Genomic DNA, 19,437 nt, shown 5'->3' with positions numbered 1-19,437 from the left:
ATAAACCAGGCGGAGAATCAAAAGTAATAGCACAAGCCAACGACCTGTGTATGACAGACCTGTGGAAAGCACTGAAACCGTTCAGCTTAAGCCAAAAGCAGGACAGTTTCATGGGTTGTGTCCTGGACCACCTCCTTTAACTAGGAAAGATGGCAGCTGAGCATGTGTAGAGAGAACATTTAAGAAACATCCCAAACATCCACCAACAAAGGAGCTTGTTTGCTGCTTCTCTGCCTGGTTCATTGCTCTGTCCTTGCCTTGGCCTGTGATGCACCAGAGGCATTCAATTGCTTTTGCTGTAGGGATGAAGCATAATGACCTATCCTCAGAGGGGGTTACATGTTTCCTTCTTATGAGTCATTGCTCTGGACTTATCTCCTTCCAATCAACCTCTGCTGAGGACAAGCAATCCTGCAGCATCTCCATATAGCATTTGAGTGGAACATTCAATCACTACCAGTGAGGAGAAGCAGCATGAATCAATTACCTACTAGGCTCAGAGGAGTGGCATCCCCCCCACCCCCCCACCCCCAGCAGAGTCTCTTGCTGGATTCTAAGGAGGAGGCACACTCCAAAACACAGAGAAGCATAATACTGCCAATATTGGAGGCAATAGCCTAGACATTAATAGCCATTTACATTGTGATCCACCTTGAGGTGTTTTGACAAAGGATGGGATATAAATTGTTTAAATAAGTCGACATGCAAATAAAGTAATCCCTATATCCTCCATTAATTTGTATAATCCATTTTTAAGGCCATCATTTCATACTGTGGTAGAAAATTCAAACGTGCAACTTTGTGTTGTATGAATAAGTACTTTCTTTTGTCTGTCCTGAATCTTGGAACATTTGCAGCTTCAATGGATGACTCTGGGTTCTAATATGATGAGTGGAAGAAAAACTTTTCTTACCCACTTTCTCTGTACTATGCTTAATTTCATATGCCTCTATCATCTCCCTCTTCAACTCGCCTTTTTTTCTTTCTGAAGTGAAAGGCAGACGGAAGCAGTTCTTATTCCAAAATACTCTAAAAGTACACCTTTGTGCTGCAAATGTAAGGAATGTGCTTCACTGTACTACTAAGATACACAATTTGTATCAGCGGCTTGACCAGAACCCAGTAAAGTCAGGATCTTGGATTTGAGGAAACAAGAGAAGAGGGAGAAACAGACATTTCGGCTTTGTAAAGGAAATAGACGATCCTTTTATAGATTCTGCTGTTATATAAACATTCGAATTTTGTATGTAAATTTGTTTGGGGATTATGGCATGAACTTGTTAAACCTGACCCACCCTGGGATCAAATTTCAAGGTGGTGGATTCATTGAAAAATAGCATGTAGGCTGTATATAGTTGGCAAAAGACTTTAGTACTTGAACTGGTAGACTGGAAGGCTTGTAGCCAGAAGGTATATTGGAGAATCAGAACAAAGGATGAAGAGATCAAGGCATGATCTCAAGAGACAAAGGAAGAAACCCTGCTAAAGGGCACCATTCTAACATCTTAAGAACTGCCTGGCTGTCATATGTTGATAGGGAATGTTTTAGGCTGGAGGGAAAGTAGATTTGCTTTTAACTCTTTGTTTATATGCTCTTTTGCTCCAAATGGAAGGAAAGCTATGCATATTTACAGCTATTCCTGTGTTAAACCTATTCTCTAACAATGACCTTAAAACCACCAAAATCTTTTACTAAACTTTTGTTCTTGTTTTCATATAACTTGCATGTTATTATTGTTGTTTAGTCGTGTCCAACTCTTCATGACCCCATGGACCAGAGCACGCCAGGCACTTCTGTCTTCCACTGCCTCCTGCAGTTTGGTCAAACTCATGTTCGTAGCTTCAAGAACACTGTCAAACCATCTCGTCCTCTGTCGTCCCCTTCTCCTTGTGGCCTCCATCTTTTCCAACATCAGGGTCTTTTCCAGGGAGTCTTCTCTTCTCATGAGGTGGCCAAAGTATGGGAGCCTCAGCTTCAGGATCTGTCCTTCCAGTGAGCACTCAGGGCTGATTTCCTTAAGAATGGAGAGGTTTGATCTTCTTGCAGTCTGTGGGACTCTCAAGAGTCTCCTCCAGCACCATAATTCAAAAGCATCGATTCTTCGGCGATCAGCTTTCTTAATGGTCCAGCTCTCACTTCCATACATCACTACTGGGAAAAATAACTTGCATGGTCTCCTTCAATATGCTGCCCCATGTCTAGTGCCACATGCTAAGATACCTGGAAGTGTTCTTGGGGGAGACACAGGGAAGATTAGGCCTATTTCACTTGGTAGCAGAAAAGGTGTAAAAGAAAGGGATCTACTCCAACCAGGCTGCATCTCCCTCTCCTCATCACAGCACAGGACCCAAGAAAACTGGAGTGCTGTGGCAGGCTTCAATGAAAGTGAGCATCTTCTTTCACACAATCTCTCCCACTTTGTTTTCCATCCAGTCTCACTATTCTGTGAGTTTTAAGCTTTAGCCATGCACACTAATGTAACCTACCTCTTCCTCTGCTTAGCTTCTTTGGTAGTTTCCTCCTGGGGTGAGGGGTGGGATATGATTTTTTAAATTTAATGTGCAGAGGATTGGCAAATGGCACCCCAAATGATCTCAGCATCCCTGCGGTGAAGTAAGGGGAAGCACTTCATTCTTTCTCCTGCCTGCTACAGCACAGCACAGAGCCTTACTGAGGCTCTAGGCTTGTCATACTATCAGACTTAATACAGTCATCACAAGGGATGGCTGAACCTCAACATTCATTTAAGGAAAAAGTTCTGCCAAAGGTTTTTTGAGCCTCTTGGAACCAAAATGCAGTCAAATTACAGGGTCTTCTATAAGGCTGAGATTTTTGAATCCGAAAAGACAAGGTGAAAAAGAGAGCACAACACTTTCCTCTGTTGCCAGTTAAGTATGGAGGAGGAATTTGACTCTGCTTGTATTTAATGAGAAATGGCATGATCTGCACTTTCAGAAACAAAAATGATCAAGGGCATATGAACTCTCATATGAGAAAGGTTGTAGCATTTGGACTTTTCTCTATACTAAAAAGGTGAGTAACCAGTGATATGCTAGTTCAGGGATCAGCAACCTTTTCCAGCCGTGGACCGTTCCACCGTCTCTCAGACCATGTGGTGGGCTGGACTATATTTTTTGGGGGAAATGAACAAATTCCTATGCCCCACAAATAACCTAGAGATGCATTTTAAATAAAAGCACACATTCTATTCATGTAAAAACACGCTGATTCCCGGACCGTCCGTGGGCCGGATTGAGAAGGCGATTGGGCCGGATCCGGCCCCCAGGCCTTAGTTTGTCTACCCCTGTGCTAGCTTATAAAACTATACATGGCATGGAAAAAGTGGACAAAGGTTTTTCTCCTTCCTTTATAACACTAGAACTCATGGACATCCAATGAAGTTGCAGGATTTAGGACAGATAAAAGAAAGTTCTTCACACGGAACTCACTCCCAGTGATGGCAGAGATGGCCAACAACTTGGATAGCTTTAAAAGAGGACTAGGTAACTTCATGGAGGAGGAGACTATCAATGGGTACTAGCCACGATGGCTGGATGGCTGTGCTCTGTCTCCTGAGCTGGAAGCAATAATGCTTCTGAATACCAATAACTGGAAACCAAAAGCAAGATGAGTGCTCTTGTGCTCAGGTCCTGCTTGCAGGATTCCCACAGGCATCTGGTCAGCCACTGTGAGAGCAGATGGGCCACTGGCCTGCTCTAGCAGGCTCTTACTATTCCAAAGCACAACAATCGTTTGAAATGTATGCTTCTCTGTATTCTGCAATGGAGCTCCCCACACAAACAATCTGTACAAAAAATGCATCTACTTAGGGGAAACGGTACAGAAAAACGCATGTTAGTGAAACTACCATAAAAACCCATTGTTAGCATAATGACTTGCAAAGTGCGTAATTAGTGAAAACTACATACAAAAATGTATTTACTGGGAGAAAATGGCACTAAAACGCTAATGAATTTTCATGAGGATTCTTGTTTGGAATAATTGCCAATTGCTGTAGAAATGTGGCGAACTGAATTTAAGACCAGAAGAACGAGAAACTTAGAGAACTGCAATTCATCCATTCTTAGTTGGCATCTAGAGTTCTAATAAACAGATCAGGGTGAAGAAAATGATCGAGGCTGGTTCTAGAGGTAGGAGAGGGGGCAGGTAGTTTTCTGGTTTTATTGCCGCTTTTTGCAATACCTTCCTAGCTAGTTTTCATTGAGCCTGGTATGGCTTCAGCCTCTAGGCGGCTTATTAAACTTCCCAAATCAAAGCCAATTATTCATCAGCTGAAAATCCATGGAAAATTGTTCATGCTTATTTTCCATGCAAACCATCTTTCTTTTTTTAATCCTTTGCTAGAGATCTGACTTTTTTCAGACCCAAGAGGGAGAATAGTAAGTGATCAAGAGAAAAAGCCCCTGATCATGAAACTTACAGGAACGAATAAGCATGGGCAGCTGTTAGCACTGCATCCAGCTGGTGCTTTCTGATTGCTTTAAAAATTGTTATCTTTTTGGTGCCCATTCAAGTATTAACAAATTACATTCCCCTTGGGTTGTCAGTTCAAATCCATCCCAGGTCAAGCGGTACCCAAAAGGCATTACATTCTGGATGGTTGCTTAGCTCAGTGCAGTGAAAGGGTGGGATTAGTTGGTGGTGGTGTCAAAAGCATAATGGAAGACACAGCTTTTGGGGTCTCAGTCAGTATACTCAGGCGAGATGACTAGGAGCCAATGACTACCTCTTTTAATCTCATTGTACACTTCGGTGAACAATGGTCACACTGGCTTTCCACTGCCTGGTGCCCTCCAGATGTTCAGCCCCTCCAGACACCCTTTTCATCCTTTATTCATGATGATTTGTGCTTATGATGCTCTCAGGGTGTAGTATGCAACCCTGCTTTCAATACTGCTTGTGCCTGCAAATGTTCTGGGATAGGCATGCTGCTTCATTTCTAATCTGCGCATGTCACAAAGCTTCCTGCTGAAATTTTGTAGTTTATGTCACAAGTGTTCTGGCTTGATTGTTTGTTTGAACTCTTGCTTTTGTACAGTGGCAAGACTGCCTCTCTCAATGGCAATAATGCATTAACATTGCGGAAACTTTGCAGAACAACTAGTAAAGCAGAATGATTTGTGAACGGCCCAGTTTGAATCCACCGCAAATGCACTATTGAATCAATGACATGTTGCAGGCTACACCGGCAGAAAAACACACACCCAATTCTGGAGGAGCCCTTAGTCGGGAGTTAAATTCCCACAATTCCTGGCCTCTGGCGTGGCTGGCTGGGGCTGATGGAACCCAGAACCTTTGAAGGACGCTAGGTTGGCGAAGGCTCCGTCAGAGCCCTTTACTTTTACAGTAGAATTGGCAATTGTTTTATCATTCGTGTGTTTGCTGCTCTGGGCTCCTTTGGGAGGAAGGGTAGGATATACATTTTAATAATAATGATAGTAATTATAATGATGATGTTGATAATAATAATAATACTCAAAGAGGCCATAGGCTGAGGAAGGTGGGGGGCACACTTTTGCTTCAAATGCACAAACGTCAGCAAACATTGTCATAGCATAGGCCAAAGCATGTTTGCTTAGAAGTAAGCCCTTACTGTGCTCAATGGGGTTTATTCCTCGTTAGAGCATTTAAGGCTACAGCTGAAGTTTCTTTGCAGATCAAAAATAAGTGTTTGTTTCTAATTTTCCATAGCAAGCTGAGTTGTAAACACCCCTCCACACACACACACACACACACACACACACACACAGGCTTGTTAAATATTGTAGCATTTCAGGGTTTGTTTGTTTTTTGCTTGGAGTCTCTTGAGCTTAGACATAATTTTTTTTTCCACGTCAAGACAGAAGCAAAAGTCATTTTTCCAAGCGAAGCAAGTGTCAGGGTTTATGTTGAGTGAATCATCCACACAGATCAGAACGCGCTCCTGTTTTTCAGTCTGTTATAGATAGAAACATTTGAGAGTGTAACACTATACTTATTTGACTGTTTTAAGATGGGGTGTGTGTGGGTGGAACCTCAGGCTCAGGGGCCCAATGTGGCACCTCAGACCTCTTTATCTTGCCCTTGAGACCCTCCCCAGATATATCGCTCCACAGCTACACCCCTTCTCCCCAGGCATCACTTCTTATTGACTTAGCAATGTTGAGACTTCCGGGTTGGTGCCTCCGGTAATGGTGGAATTCCTCTGATCAGGAGGAATTTGCCCCGTGGGAATTGGGTCTGGCCGCCACGGCGAAAGCGGAGACCCGCAAAAAATCACAGGCGGGAGAAGCGTGGGATTCGGTGGGCACCTTTTGCGTCTCCCTTACTCACGGGGAAACCCGGTTTCAGGGGTCCGGAGCGACGTGAGGTGAGCGGCGCGGTGCTTCGAATCGACTGCTTCTTCCACGGAGCAAAGCCGCATAGCTGTTGCCGGAGAGCGCTGACTTTTCCCTGTGGACAATTTGGCTTTAAAGTAACTACCCGTGAGTAGAGCTGAGGCGGGAGAACTGGATTTTTAAAAGTTTAATTTGGCATCGTAACGGGGAGGTTTAATACAGGAAGTCCGCCTTCCCCTTTTGTAAATAGACTGAAGCAATGAGGCTGCAAGCTGAAGTCTTGGAAAGCCTATTGTAAAAGACTGAATTTCCATCTGTAAAGAGCATTAAATCCCCCCCTTAGAGGCAGGAGAAGAGGGGGGGAAGTTGTGGACTAAATATGCCTGCAGGAGAGAGTGAAGAGTGTTAAAATACCGCCGCTCGGACCCTGGAAACGGGCTGCTAGCAGGACTGACGTCTTTTGGATTATATACTGACAGCGCTTAGAACGTTTATTGACAGTTGGCTACAAGAGAAATACATTGTTTCTACTGTCTCCGGTTGTTTTTAAAAAGGAGTAAAAGTAACTGAAAGTTGATACTAACTTTGGATTTCTTGAACTGTGCTTAAAAGAGGACACTATTGATTGATATATTGATTAATATAAATAGAAATTGTTTCCCCCTAGTGGAAGCTTCTGAAATTGGTTGTTTTTTGAGCTGGGCTAGGGGAATTTCCAGCTGCAAGATAAAAAACTGTGAGACTCTGGGACTGACCTTGAATTTTTAAGTGTTATGGCAAATGGAAAGGAAAAAACAGACCAGCAAACCGCAGATAAAACATTAAGGTCTGGGAGGACTTTGCAGCAACCTAGGAGAGGCTCAACATCAGGTCTCCCTGCTCCTTCTGCGGCTGCTTCCATATCAGTTCACTCAAAATCAAGAGGAATGTCGACAGAAGAAGCCTTGGCGATTGCATTAAGTAAGATAAATGATTCATTGGAACAGCTTAACAAGAAAACAGACGCGATAAGTGTGCAAGTGGATGCTGCAACTACTAAAATTGACTTAAATACAGGTATAAATAATCTGGGACAAAAGGTGAATATCAACACAGAAGCTATCCAGAAATTGATACAGGAATCTATTTTGATAAGGCAGACTGCGGAAGAAGCCAGGGAGAAAGCTGTTGCTGCTGAATGTAAATTAACAGAACTTGAGGCAGAGAGAGTCCCAGCACTACAGAGGCAACTTGAGGAACACAAGTTGACACTTGCTATGATTGAACTTAAAGAAAAACAGACGAATCTGAGGATCAGAGCCCTACCTGAATTTGAGAAAGTTTGACAGATTTTCTCACACAGGAATTTGCTGATTTTGGGGACTTGGACTTGGGCCAGGAAGAGTTTAGAATTGTGAGGGCCTTTAGACTTGGAAGAGGAGGGAAAAAAAGAGAAGAATAGAATAAGAGATTGCTTGATTACCCTTTGAACGAAAGAAGAGAGAGATAGAATTTTGGGCTGGCATTATCAGAAGAACCTAGAAGTACAACGGTCAAGAGTGGAAATTTTTAAAGATGTCCCGAAATATCTTTTGGATCTAAGGTCTAACTACAGAGATCTGGTTGCCCTGCTGAGAAGGAACAAAATTATCTTTAGGTGGGAGTTTCCCCAAGGTCTATCTTTCAGCTTCAAAGGAAGGAAAATAAAAATAAGATCAGTAGAAGATAAAGTAAAGTTTTTGGATAAATATGAAGAAGATCTGCAGAAAGGACTTGGAAAAGAGTCAAGAGCAACGGATAGAAGATCACCAGATAGAGGACCAGAGCAAAGAGCATTGGATAGAGGATCACCAAATAGGGGAATACTGGATATATCAACATTATCTTTTGGACTGGATCTCCCAGTGAACGTGCCACCATCGCCACCAACAGAAGAAGAGCAAGCACTGGGTGCAGTTGGAGGAACATCAGCATAAATACATGATGGCGTTGCAGGTTTCGAGCTGGAATGTCAATGGACTGAACTCCCCGGAAAAAAGGCGGAGAGTCTTTCATTTATTGAAAAAAGAACATTTGGACTTGATTTGTTTACAAGAAACACATGTGATAAGACTACATAGGAAGATATTGAGTAATAAAAGATTGGGCCAAGAATTTATTTCATCAGATAAAGTTAAAAAAAGAGGAGTGGTCCTCTATGCAAAGGAGAGCCTATCACCAAAATTCATATTTAAAGATGACCAAGGAAGATTTATTGCAATTGAAATTCAATCACAAGGAGAGAAATTCCTAATTGTAGGTATTTACGCACCAAATGAAGGTAAATCGGAGTTCTTTAAGAAACTACATGAGACTTTGATGGATTATATGGACTATAACATGATTTTGATGGGAGATATGAATGGAGTGGTGTCTACAAATATGGACAAGGCACAGAGACAGGTAGTCAATAAAGATGGTAGACTACCTAAAACTTTCTTTGACATGACTGATAATATGGATTTAGTTGATATTTGGAGAGTGAAAAACCCAATGGGAAGAGAGGGAACTTTCTTCTCCGAGGCTAAAATGACATGGACAAGAATTGATCAAATTTGGGTAACTAGGGGATTGGTTCCGAAGATCAGCAAAGTGGAGATCTGCTCCAAAACCTGTTCTGACCATAATGCTGTGGAGATGGAAATGAAATTGATGCCAACTGATTCCTTTAGATGGAGGATGAACGATACCTTGTTTAGGAATGAAGAGGTGACCAAGAAGGCCCCAAAAAACTCTAAGAGATTATTTTGAAATAAATATGAATACTACAATGGAAAAAAGAGTAATTTGGGACACAAGCAAAGCGATTATGAGGGGATTCCTAATACAACAGAATGCAATTAAGAAGAGAACTCAGAATGAAAAAAAGGATAAAATCCTGGGAAAAATAGAGGAAGGAGAGAAGCAACAGAGCAAAACCAAAGTCACAGGAGATTCTGAAAGGGATAAAGTTATACCAAGTACAATATACAAAGCTGATGAATCAGGAAATAGAATGGAAGATCAAACAGATGAGGCAAAAGACATTTGAATCGGCAAATAAGTGTGGAAAATTATTGGCCTGGCAAATGAAAAAAAGACAAAAACTAAATACTATTACGAATTTGGAAGTGGAAGGAAAGAATATACAGAACCAAGGGGAGATTAGGAAGTGTTTTCAGAGATATTTTAAACAACTTTATACACAGGAGAAGCAGAAAGAAATGGACATTGATCAATCTCTGAAAATAAATGGACTACATAAAATTTCTCAGGAAAAACAGCTAATGTTGAATTATAAAATAACGTATCAGGAGGTGGAAGGGGCCATCCAGAATATGCAATTAGGTAAATCTCCAGGACCAGATGGTTTGACTTCAAGATACTACAGATCTTTGAAAGAATGGTTAATACAACCATTGAAGGAAGTCTGTAACGAAATTTTGGAAGGGAGAAAGGCACCAGAGTCGTGGAAGGAATCTTACATTACACTTATACCAAAAACAGAGACTGAAAAGACACAGCTTAAGAACTACCACCCTATATCGCTGCTTAATGTGGATTATAAAATTTTTGCAGATATTTTGGCTAAAAGACTAAAAAAGGTTCTAGTTGAAGAAATTCATAAAGACCAAGCGGGCTTTCTCCCGAGTAGACACTTGTTTGACAACATGAGGAATATAATTAATATTCTAGAAAAATTACAAGTGAATATCAATACCAAGGCAGTTCTGATATTTGTGGACGCAGAGAAAGCCTTTGACAACATCTCATGGAGTTTTATGAAGAAGAATCTACAGGGGATGGGGGTAGGCCAAGGTTTTGAAAATGGTATAGGTGCAATTTACTCAGAACAAAAGGCAAAATTAATTGTGAACAATGTGGTGACAGAAGAATTCAAGATTGAGAAAGGGACACGACAAGGTTGCCGAATCTCTCCATTGCTTTTTATATTGGTCCTTGAGGTTTTGTTAAATATGATTAGAAAAGACCAAGAGGTTAAAGGTATACAAGTGGGAGTTAAACAGTACAAACTGAAAGCATTTGCTGATGACTTAGTGTTGACTTTACAGGAGCCAGAATCTAGTACTAAAAGGGTACTGGAACTGATTCAAGAATTTTGACAGGTAGCAGGTTTTAAGTTGAACAAGATGAAAACTAAGGTTTTAGAGAAAAATTTAACTGTGAATGAGAGAGAAAAGTTTCAGGAGGATACAAGATTAACATTGGTTAAGAAAGTGAAATATTTAGGGGTAAATATGACAGCCAAAAATGTGAATTTATTTAAGGATAATTATGAAAAATGTTGGACTGAAGTGAAAAAGGATTTAGAAATATGGACAAACTTGAAGTTATCATTGTTAGGCCGAATTGCTGTGATAAAAATGAATGTGCTGTCCAGGATGTTGTTTTTGTTTCAAACATTGCAAATTTTGGATAAGATGGATTGTTTCAAGAAGTGGCAGAAAGATATTTCCAGATTTGTTTGGCAGGACAAGAAGCCTCGAATAAAATTTAAGATATTAACTGATGCTAAAGAAAGAGGTGGATTTGCCCTGCCAGACCTTAAACTATATTATGAATCAGCTGCTTTTTGCTGGCTGAGAGAATGGCTGCTTCTTGAAAACACTGACGTGTTGGATTTAGAAGGTTTTAATAATGTATTTGGTTGGCATGCATATTTGTGGTATGATAAGGTAAAAGCACACAAAGCGTTTAAAAATCATATTGTTAGAAAAGCATTGTTTAATTTGTGGATAAGATATAAGGATTTGTTAGAAAAGAAAACCCCAAGATGGTTGTCACCAATGGAAGCGAAGGCACAGAAAAAACTCAATATGGAGGCCAAATGGCCGAAATACTGGGAAATTTTGGAACAAGATGGAGACAGAATAAAATTGCAGAGCTTTGAAAAATAGAAAAATAAAGTGCGAGATTGGCTTCATTATTACCAAATAATGGAGGCATACAATTTGGACAAAAAAGTTGGCTTCCAGGTGGAAAAATAAAAATTGGAAACAGAATTGTTTGATCCAAAAACTAAGCATTTGTCAAGAATGTATAACTTGTTGCTGAGATGGAACACTCAGGATGAAATGGTGAAATCACTTATGATTAAATGGGCACAAGATGTTGGACATAACATAATGATGGCTGACTGGGAACAGTTATGGACCACAGGTATGAAATTTACGGCATGTAATGCCCTAAGAGAAAACTTAATGAAAATGATTTACAGGTGGTACATGACACCAGTCAAGCTTGCAAAAATTTACCATTTGCCCGATAATAAATGTTGGAAATGTAAGGAGACTGAAGGTACATTCTTTCACCTTTGGTGGACATGCCCAAGGATTAAGACATTCTGGGAGATGATTTATAATGAAATAAAAAAGGTATTTAAATATACCTTCCTGAAGAAACCAGAGGCCTTTCTCCTGGGCATGGTCGGCCAACTGGTGTCAAAGAAGGATAGAACATTTTTAATGTATGCAACAACAGCAGCAAGAATACCCATCGCAAAATATTGGAAGACACAAGATCTACCCACCCGGGAAGAATGGCAGATGAAGTTGATGGACTACATGGAATTGGCGGAAATGACTGGCAGAATCCGAGACCAGGGAGAAGAGTCGGTGGAAGAAGACTGGAAAAAGTTTAAAGACTATTTATGGAAATACTGTAAAATTAATGAATGTTAGAAAAATGTTGGAATGAAGTTATATGGCTTTAGCAGAAATGTTATAAGGAATTAAGGACAAATAGATTAATAGAGTATTAAAGGGAAAATAAGGTTAGAATGTGTTAAAATAATTATAGGATTAAAAATAGAGGAAGATGGAAAGGAATTGCTGAAAGAATTAATAGAAGTGGAATACAAAAAGGGAGGTGTGAGGAGGTCACGGAAATAAGGGAATGAAAGATAAGATATTGAAACTATTTGATGTGTTTTAAATTGTGTTTGTTTTGTTAGTTTAATGTTAGTGTTTTGTTAGTGTAATGTATAGGTTTTTTTGTATTGTATTGTATTGTGTTGTATTGTATGGTTTTCATTCTTTGTAGAGTTTAAACTGTTGGAAAAGGTAATAAATATTATTTTTTTTTAAAAAAAAATATTGACTTAGCAATGTTGTTGCCTGGTTGGAATAAGTAGGATGGGGTGTATGATGGGGTGGGTATGCAAGTGTGTGAAGAAACTTGCATACTACTGTACACAGAAAAATGCTCACATTTGTGGCTCTCCTCACTTTTGCCTGTGGCACACTGGCATGTGACCCCTGGAAACCTAGTCAGGAGGAAATGTGGATCTTGTGTTGAAAAGAGTTCCCCACTCCTGGTTTAAGGCAACCTCTGTGAAGTGAGAAGCAGATGCTTATGGGTCAGAAGGCATCTCCACCATCTCATATCCACATAGATTTGGAGGATTCAATACAACCATCTCGCCTTCTGATGCACAGTTAATATCTTCATTTGGTTCTTCTCCCATGTGCTGCTTATCTCCATTGCCTTTGTGAAGCAGGCTGGTTGCAGACCACTCGGAGAGCGACAGTGTAGCATAGTAGTTAGAGTTTGGACTAGGATCTGGGAGACCAAGGTTCAAATCCCACCTCGGCCATGAAGCTCACTGAGTGACCTTGGGTCAGTCACTGCCTCTCAGCCTAAACAACCTCACAGAGTTGTTGTGCAGATTAATAGAGGAGGGGGAGAACCCTGTACTGTACCACAAGCTCCTTGGAGGAAAAAATGGGATATAAAATGTGTGTGTGCGTGCGTGCACACACACAGAGGCAGCACAACCACCAGCTAATTTAGCATCCACTCTATTACTGAGGCAACCAACTCTTGCTCTCCACAATATCCTTTCTAACTGTTTCTCCAGCTTAATTTTAACTGCACAGGGCCACAGAGCTTTCCAGCATCTCCCTTAAGAGACCTGCACACTGCTTAATAGATGGCTGGTTAATAGAGTTCACAGCCCTTGACATTATAATTTGATTTTGGATTTATAAATAATGCAGACCTGTTTCTAGGCTTCTGTGTTTCCAAATATCCAGAATGCTCTCAAAGGGGCATTTGGTGCCCAAACTGAACAAAGTCTGAGGCCCAATTCTCAAATACAACAGATGAGTCTGTAAGCCTGTTTTTAGATAGTACCACTATTTTATTTTATTTTAACCCCCCTGTACCCACAAAACTAGCACGCTGGGAAAGTGTCTAGTTTTGAATCGTACTAAGAATCAAAGAAGAGCCCTTCTGGGTCAGGCCTAATAATAGTAATAATAAAAATATCAAAAATAAATAATTTATTACTTGTACCCCACCCATCTGGCCAGGCCTCCCCAGCCACTCTGGGTGGCTTCCAACAGGTTATTAAAAATATAGTAAAAGATCAAACATTAAAAACTTCCCTAAACAGGCTATAAAGATTAATCTTGTCAAGCACTGCACTTCACACGGTGGCAGATCAGATGCCATTCAAGGAGCCCACAAGCAGGAGTCTGAAGGCAAAATCCCACTCCTCACGCTACTCCCCAGCAGTCAATATTGTGGTACACTGCCTCTGAACACAGAAGCTCCATAGAGTCATCTTGACTCATATCTACCTGCCTCACAAGGTTGCCCTATGACTGCCTGTACATTCAAGATTGCCCAGTTAAGCTAGTCCTCTGTCATCAATAGAATCACATCACCTCCTCAGAACCCATCTAGTGAGGAAGGGGGAGCAAAGTATTCTGGGCAATAGCTTATCTCCTAGCTTCAAGAAGGTGTCAATCCCCTCTCACTGAGAGATGTGGGTGCCTTGTGAATGGCTAAATAAGGCTGTACAATTAAAGCACTATGATACCATTTTAAACATCCATAGCTTTCTCTCAAAAGAGCCCGAGAAGTATTGTTTGTGAAGAGTGCTGAGAAATACTAGGAGATCCCATTTCCCTTCCCAGAGCTACAGTTCTCAGAGAGGTTTAACAATCAACTCCTCTTCACAGGGAACTCTGGGAATTGTAGTTCTGTGAGGGCGAAAGAGGCCTCCTAACAATGCTCAGCACCTTTGACACACTACAGCCCCCCAAATTCTTTGGAGGAAGCTGTGACTGTTTTAACAATATGGTGTAAATGTGGCCTAAAATGCATCTTCCAAACAAAATCCACCTTGGTCAGAAGTGCTTAAAAGAAGACTGTAACAAACAGGCCCTTGCCCCTAAACTTCCACCTGGCTGTTCATGTTGCCAGCTTATATGTGAGGAGACTGAAAGTCTACTTGGAAAACAGCTACAACAGAGCAGCGAGACTTGAACAAAAATGTTCTCTTTATTTTCTTAGAGGCCCAGACTCCCCCTTCCTTGTCATCCTATTTCCTTTTCTTATATTTCTGAAAACTGGCTGCTGGGGCCTGTGCATGCATTTGTGCCAGACTTAAAGGGCTATTTACCCCTCACATGGTGAGCCATTATTTCCCAAACAGCATGTATTTGTAAGTGGAGTTGAAAGGTAAAAGCAACAAGCCCCCTGGAACTCTGGTGAGCAGCAGGTGAGCTGGATGCTCTCTCTGCCTGGCACATCCTGGTTTCACTTCCACCAGGTTAGAGAGGACATCAGGTAGGTGTGGCAACGGCCCTCGCAGAGCTGCCAGAAGTGGATGTGCAGGGTGGCCCCCCCGGGGGCAGGTGTGCTTCAGGAATGCTGCTGTCCTATTGCCAGCATTGAGGTTTGAGTCAGCTCTTAGTCCAATTACCTTTTGAACATTTTGTCCTTTGTCTTAGGTGGCAAAATGTCTTGGGCCAGCCATTGTTACATCTTGTAGCAGCAAACACCATCAGTGAATTGTGTGTGGTTGAAGGAGCAGCTGTGACTTCTTTCTCTTTTGAACCTGTCTATCTATTTCATCACATTGCATTTCAAGCCTGCTGTTTATATATATATTTTAAAAAACCCACACAAAACAGTTTATACAGTGCAGATAAAAACCATAAAATACAATGATATTAATGCAATATTAAAATAACAGCATACATCAAAACCCAATACAGGGGTACCACAAGTTACAAATGCCTCAGGTTACAAACGCTTCAGGTTACAAACTCCGCTAACCTGGAAGAGTTACCTCGAGTTGAGAACTTTGCCCCAGGATGAGAACGGAAATCGTGTGCCAGTGGCGCAGCGGCAACAAGAGGCCCCATTAGCGAAAGCACGCCTCTAGGTAAGAACAGTTTCAGGTTAAGAACGGACCTCTAGAATGAATTAAGTTCGTAACTAGAGGTACCACCGTAATACAATACACAATCAGAATACAGTTACAAATATGAAACCAATTTTGCAGTTAAAAGGTTCCAAGAGATAGGAGTCAGTGTCGTATAGTAGTTAGAATCTTGAACTAAGACGTGGGTTCAAATCCCCACTTAGCCGTGAAGTTCACTGGGTGACCTTGGGCCAGTCACTTCCTCTCAGCCTGACCTACCTCACAGGATTTCTGTGAACATAAAACTGGGGTTGAGGACAGATAAATCATGGGTGCTCTGCTGGACAGTTCTTCACACAGCTGTTGGACATCAGCTCCAACCAGCACATCCAATGGTCAACATGGCCTATGGTCAGAATTGGCTGGGGCTAGGTCAGGGGTCTGCAACCTTTAAGACAAAAAGAGCCACTTGGACCCATTTCCGAAGGAAAAAAACCTGGGAGCCGCAAAACTCGTCATTATAAAAATAACTTTTTTGTCACTTTTTATTATTTATTTGTTTGACCCCTCAGAATTACTCCTCCTCATAGAAATAAACATTAAATTAACAAGTTACCTTTTTGTGTGTGTGTGTGTTCTTCACTCCCCTTCAAAACAGTGACCAGCGTACATGCCCCCTTTCAATGCAGTGACCAGCGTACATGCCCCTTACAATGTAGCGGGCGGGCGGGCGGGAAGGTGATGTCAGGACGGTGCGTGACTAACGCACACACCGCCCCCATGCAACATCACAGCCAGTACAGCGCCCACCACAGTGGGGAGTGTCGGGGCACACAATGCGCCTCCTCCCCTCGCTAGTATCCGCCCCGGAGCCGCGGCAAAGGTGTAAAAGAGCCACATGCGGCTCTGGAGCTGCGGGTTGCAGACCCCTGGGCTAGGGGGAGCTTTAGTTCAAAACATCTAGAGCCCCCCCCCCCAAGTGAAAAAGAAAGAGCCTTAGGAACTGACAATCCATCAGCCAAGTGAGTGGCTGCAGGCCAAGGTAAGTATTTCCTGAGGAGGTCCATGACTGGAGTGCCTGGATTCCTGCCCCCCCCCTCCTCCAAAGCAGTTGTTGGAGCTTCCAAGATCAACTGAAACAGCAGCACTGGGATGGAGAGGAGTGCTTAATCCCTGTGCCATTTTCCCAGGCTAAGTCCTCATCCATCAAAGCTGCTGTCAGCCCTGGGGACAAGGAGGAAACACAGGTACCTGTTTCCCCAACCACTTCCACTTCAGCGCTAAATGCTTTAAAAAAAAAGTTAGGGCAATATAGGTCAGGAAAATGGCCTGAGCATCCCTTCTCCCTGCAGTTACTCCATCTAAATTTGGAGCCTGCCAGGGCTGCTGTTAAGTAAAAATTAAAAAATAAAAACACCAGGAGAGCCAATCATGCATTATGCATTTTGGCCTTGCATTTGGATCAATAGTGGCATCTAGTGGTAGTGATTTTATATGCTATTGTTTTTTAAAACTAACAAAACAACATATCTCACCACTCATCTCAATATCATGTGAACTGGGCATTATTGTTTAGGGTTAAGATAGAGCATGGGGCGTGGTCTAAACCACAGAGTCTAGGGCTTGCTGATCGGAAGGTCGGCGGTTCGAATCCCCGTGACGGGGCAAGCTCCTGTTGCTCCGTCCCAGCTCCTGCCAACCTAGCAGTTCAAAAGCACGTCAAAGTGCAAGTAGATAAATAGGTACTGCTCTGGCGGGAAGGTAAACGGCATTTCCGTGCGCTGCTCTGGTTCGCCAGAAGCAGCTTAGTCATTCTGGCCACATGACCCGGAAGCTGTCTCCAGACAAACGCCGGCTCCCTCGGCCTATAGAGCAAGATGAGCGCCACAACCCCAGAGTCGTTTGCAACTGGACCTAACGGTCAGGGTAACTTTACCTTTTTTTTAAGACAGAGCATACAAACAAGTCAGCTAGTTATACACTGGTCCATCTTTGAGTTTGCCTCTTTGTTCATCAATTCATCACCTTGTGCAAGCATTTTAAAATGCAAGCATTTTAATAACAGTTGCAAAGTTATTCCAGGGGTTTGTGAGGTGTGTTGGTGATGACAAGGGTACTTGCCAATCAGTGCCTCCCACAGCCAGCTTTTCCACAATTCAAATCATGCCATGAACATGCAGAACTAGTTTTTAAAACCAATGTTGTTTTGTTGTGAGCTAACTTAGAAGGATTTGTATCCTGAAGAGTGGGAGTATAAATGGCTAAAGTAGATGAATTAAATAAATTCAAAACAAGAAAGGTACATTGTGCTGAGTGTTCTGAGGTTGCTTTCAAAATTGCTCTATAAATGTTGTGTCCTTTGCATTTTTAATTAATATTTCTTAAATATTCTCTGTATTTTGTAATGATGATATTATTTCAACCTATTTCCCCTTTTTCTGTAGTTTGCAATTTGGAGTGTGTGTGCTTTAAAATGTAAACATTCTCTCTGTCCCCCCCCCCATAGAATTAATAATGTTTTTTACAAGTAACACTACAAACCTATTATTGCATTTCTTATTCCTGCCAATCAAGAAAAAGGTAACATTCAATAGAGTAGTGGTTCCCAAGCATTTGAAAATTGCTGTCAGTATTGACAGACCACCTAATGATTTTTCTTCCCATTGTAGAAATCATAATGTGGTGTGCTGAACGCTGTATGATTTTAAATTGAATTTTTATTCCTTCCTTTTATTTTGTAATATGTCGTATTTTATATTATGACAAATTGAATTCTATAGAATGAAAGAAAATTAAAACATCAATATGAATACTGAATGTGCCATCTCTCATCTTTGGGAGATGGCATAAATATCCACAATCCATGGCTGCCCCACTGGAGGCAACGGGAACAAACCAAAGAAAGAAAAACAAATGTTTCCCTTTTCTGCCTCCACCTGAGCTGGCTGCATTTAAGAAATGGTGGTAGCTCTGCTGAGGATCTCACGGTCTCACCTTTTCCCCAGTGGGACTGATCTGTAAAATGCAATTTTAGCCTGCTCCCATCCTACACACAGTTATCTGGGGTGAGTGGTGGGTGGGAAGGTAAGCTTCATTAGACTCAATAGGTACTTCTGAGCAGGCATGCATAAGATCAGGCTGTTAGCAACCTTGGTAGAAATGCCCTACACTGTAAGAGGGACCAAGATCTCAAACAGTTGGTCTGGCTGGGGCTGATGCGAGTTGCTGTCAGAGACATTTTGCTGCTGCAGACAAAACACCTAATCCCACTGCCCCAACCCCATAGATCTGGGTCCCCTCCCTCTGCCTGACTTCGCCATTGCTCCCATGTTGCTGCCAGTCCCATCACTGCACCTGTACCCTCACCTGTAGCTGCACTGCTGGCCCAACTTTGTGGGAAGGGTGCAGTGGGTACATTGTTGGCGGCATGAGTGGGGCTTAGAATGGGGCAACAGTGAAGCGGGGAGGGGGTCAGATCTGCTCGCCTCATGCATGGGCAGACGTGGTTGCAATCCAGAATGCCTGAAGGGCACCAGATTGGGGAAGACTGGTTGAGAACACCTCGGCCAGGTACTTTTTTAAAAAATAACAAAATAGGGTGTTTAATCTATAATATATCTACATGATACGGCGAGGTTTTCAGTTTTCATTCCACCTGATCAACTTCTGCTTAAAGAAAGAAGAAGAAGCATTTGGATTTGATATCCTGCTTTATAACTATCTGAAGGAGTCTCAAAGCGGCTAACAACTTCCTTTCCATTCTTCCCCCACAACAAACACTCTGTGAGGTGAGTGAGGCTGAGAGCCTGTGTGGTGTAGTGGTTAAGAGTGGTAGTCACGTAATCTGGGGAACCGGGTTCGCGTCTCCGCTCCTCCACATGCAGCTGCTGGGTGACCTTGGGCCAGTCACACTTCTTTGAAGT

The 19,437-nt window shown here is 42.0% G+C and overlaps 1 protein-coding gene and 1 long non-coding RNA gene across 2 annotated transcripts in view; both read left to right on the top strand.

Annotated features, from left to right (window-relative positions):
• LOC309333557 (uncharacterized protein C8orf48) overlaps window positions 1-19,437 on the top strand; it is a 417,965-nt gene that overhangs the window by 49,269 nt on the left and 349,259 nt on the right. The gene's annotated exons all lie outside the window — the stretch shown is intronic.
• LOC309333686 lies at window positions 15,847-17,542 on the top strand. Its single transcript, XR_014152672.1, has 2 exons — window positions 15,847-15,946; window positions 16,453-17,542. It is a non-coding gene; the product is annotated as an uncharacterized lncRNA (long non-coding RNA).

Source organism: Podarcis erhardii (genome assembly GCF_964252035.2).
Source record: "Podarcis erhardii genome assembly, chromosome: Z".
In the NCBI taxonomy this organism is placed as follows: Eukaryota; Metazoa; Chordata; class Lepidosauria; order Squamata; family Lacertidae; genus Podarcis; species Podarcis erhardii.
The sequence above is the reverse complement of the archived record's forward strand: the minus strand, read 5'-3'. Positions and strand labels throughout refer to the sequence as shown.